The 2,794-nt window shown below is 34.4% G+C and overlaps 1 long non-coding RNA gene across 1 annotated transcript in view; it reads right to left on the bottom strand.

Annotated features, from left to right (window-relative positions):
* LOC103266893 overlaps positions 1-2,347 on the bottom strand; it is a 44,649-nt gene extending 42,302 nt beyond the window's left edge. The window contains exons 1-2 of the long non-coding RNA XR_504729.2: positions 2,255-2,347; positions 240-579 (exon numbers count right to left, since the gene is read on the bottom strand). This is a non-coding gene — a long non-coding RNA (uncharacterized LOC103266893). The remainder of the gene's footprint in view (positions 1-239; positions 580-2,254) is intronic.
* Positions 2,348-2,794: the final 447 nt, after the last annotated feature.

Genomic DNA, 2,794 nt, shown 5'->3' with positions numbered 1-2,794 from the left:
AAAAAAAAAAAAAAACCTGTAGGTAATATACCATCCTAAAAAAAAGAAACATATACATCTAATGATTTTCTTTAAAAAACACTGGGAGTAGAATTAGAAAGAAAAAGGGCACTTAAATAAAAATACTGCATTTTTCAGAATTCTACATCCTTTGAATTCTTAAAAAAGACCATATTTTACTGAATCAGTTTTAAATTTACCCTGACTAAAGTGAAAATTATAATACATTCACTTCATACTTATGAAAGCACTGAGATGAAGCCCTTATAATTCCACCATCCTGACTTCTTCATTCAACTATTGTCTCAGTCATTCCAACTCCTGAAATTTAGTCCAACGATACTCATGAAAACAATCATTGTGCCCAGATAAAATTTACTTCAATCACATTCTTTAGGACACTTTTCAAAAATGAGGTTTCTCAGTCTTCTTCTGATCTGCAAAGAGAGTCCACTGCAATACACATAATTGAGGAGTCTTCATACATTATAAAGGCCATATTCATATTTTGGTTTTGTTGGAACTGGTGGTAGAAACAATGGCATGGATTCTCTTTCAGTTATCACCTGAGAGAAAACACTGTAAAGAAGAAAGGAAAAGGTTAGAAGCAAACTTTGTATCATTACTAAAAAACTGTTTTAATCATTTTATTTAATGATACAAAGCAAACTGTATCATTGTATCATTACTAAAAAACTGTTTTAATCATTTTTTTAAATGATACAAAGCAAACTGTATCATCAAACGAAGTTTGCAAAATGAAATGCAACATCCATTCTATTTTGAAGAATGAGCATGTCGATCAAAATTCCTTTTGGAATTTGGTAACTATCAGGAGTCTGGATATGGCCCTCTTTCTTTCTTATACCTTGCTAATATTGACTGACCTCTGCAACATCATCCTTCTGTTGTACTTTTAAGGTTATTTATTCACTTCTAGGTCATTCATTCATATACAGAAATCTTACACGCAGTTCTCATGACAAAAGAAATATGATAGCAATGCCTAAAAATTCCAGCAAAAGGCCCTCAGTCCAATTCATAAGTAATAACAGTAAGTACACTAAATATATAAAAGCTAAGATGAAACTTTGGAGAGAATATAATTCCTAACCTGTTCTGAGAACTGTCAGAAGTCCGAATCGACAGACTCCATGGACATAACACAATGATTATTTTCTGTCACTGTTTCAGGATAATTTGTTGCATAGCAATATGTACCCAAACCAAATCTTAATGTCACTGGCTGACACCAAAACATCATCAAGTTTGAGAAAAAAGGATAGATCAACTACTGTCTAATCAAAGTGTCTCTCCCCCAATCAAATGATCACTTGACTGCCCTTACAGAAATACTGCTGAAGGAATGAAGGATACTTGAATGAGAATACTGGAACATTCACTGACAGTAGGGCCATTCTTGAGATTAAAAACAAAGATGACAAAAGTACCCCATATTGGAACTGTTATCTCCTGACAAGGAAACAGAAGAAACACTGTAAGGTGAAAGACACACCATTGTGATAAAACAGTGAATGTTCATGTTGATTTTTGTTAAAAATTTCTGTCGGCTGGGCACAGTGGCTCACACCTATAATCCCAGCACTTTGGGAGGCCGAGGTAAGAGGACTGCCTAAGCCCACGAGTTTGAGACCAGCCTGGGCAACTTGGTGAGACCTCATCTTCACAATAAATCAAAAAAATGGCTGAATGTGATGGTGCAGTCCTGAAGTTCCAGCTATTTGGAAGGCTGAGTGAGGCAGAAGGATCACTTGACCCAGCAGGTCAGAGCTGCGGTGGCCATGAGCCACACTGCACTCCAGCCTGAGTGATAAGAGACTCCAACTAAAAAAAAAAATTAGAAACAATTCCTCATTATCAATCTTGTAGCAAAGTCAACTTACAACTTCAGAATGACTTTTATTCTTTTCAACAACACAATTCTTTGGTTTTGATAAATTTTACCCTAATCATATCACAAAACCCTATCTGTGAAACATATTATCAATTTCATTAATTTCCAATACTTAGACACTTGAGCATTTCTTTCACATTAGTTGTTGCCACATTTGGTCATAAATAAATTAATTAAAGAACACTCATATGACAAACACATCTGTACTTTGGTAAAATATATTTTAAAAGATTAATTCATTAGCTAACTCCAAGGTGTCCCAAAACAATGTCTTTACCAGTATTATATTCTTGAGTTTAAGCAAAGCCTGGTCACAAAACACCACCAGAGTCTTCTTACCTATGGTATGCAGTTAAGACACATAAAGGACTCCATAGAAAGGGGCATATTCCTGATGATTTCACCTGTACTAGGGTTAGCTATAAATATGTCTTCCTCTTATCTTGACCACCTTAGAAAAACAGTATCCAAACAAAACAAAGCAACATTTAGATACAAATAAAGCACCAGAACATATAAGTTAAACTGATTGGCTAGTTATGCATAGTGAATAGAGAAAATTAAGTTCCATGATCAATCTTTTCACACTTTATCACCATTAAGTAATGCCTTTTAGACAACTGGTGAGAATACTTAAGTAATTTTTCTGCTAATTTTGAATAATATATAAAACCATAAAGACCTAATGGAAATCATTCAGAAATGCTCAACCACTGTATAAGGAAGGAAACAAACTGTTCTCCATTTACACCAAAATAATTAAGGATAACTTCTAACGTATCCCTACAGACATATCCTGCAACATCTTGATTTAGTCAGTACCCACAAATATGGCACTATGAAATGTTCCAAAGCATTGCCACTATGACAGTTTGCCCT

Source organism: Carlito syrichta, unplaced genomic scaffold, assembly GCF_000164805.1.
Source record: "Carlito syrichta isolate Samal-C Ts95f unplaced genomic scaffold, Tarsius_syrichta-2.0.1 Scaffold307536, whole genome shotgun sequence".
In the NCBI taxonomy this organism is placed as follows: Eukaryota; Metazoa; Chordata; class Mammalia; order Primates; family Tarsiidae; genus Carlito; species Carlito syrichta.
This window is presented reverse-complemented; position numbering and strand designations above follow the sequence as displayed.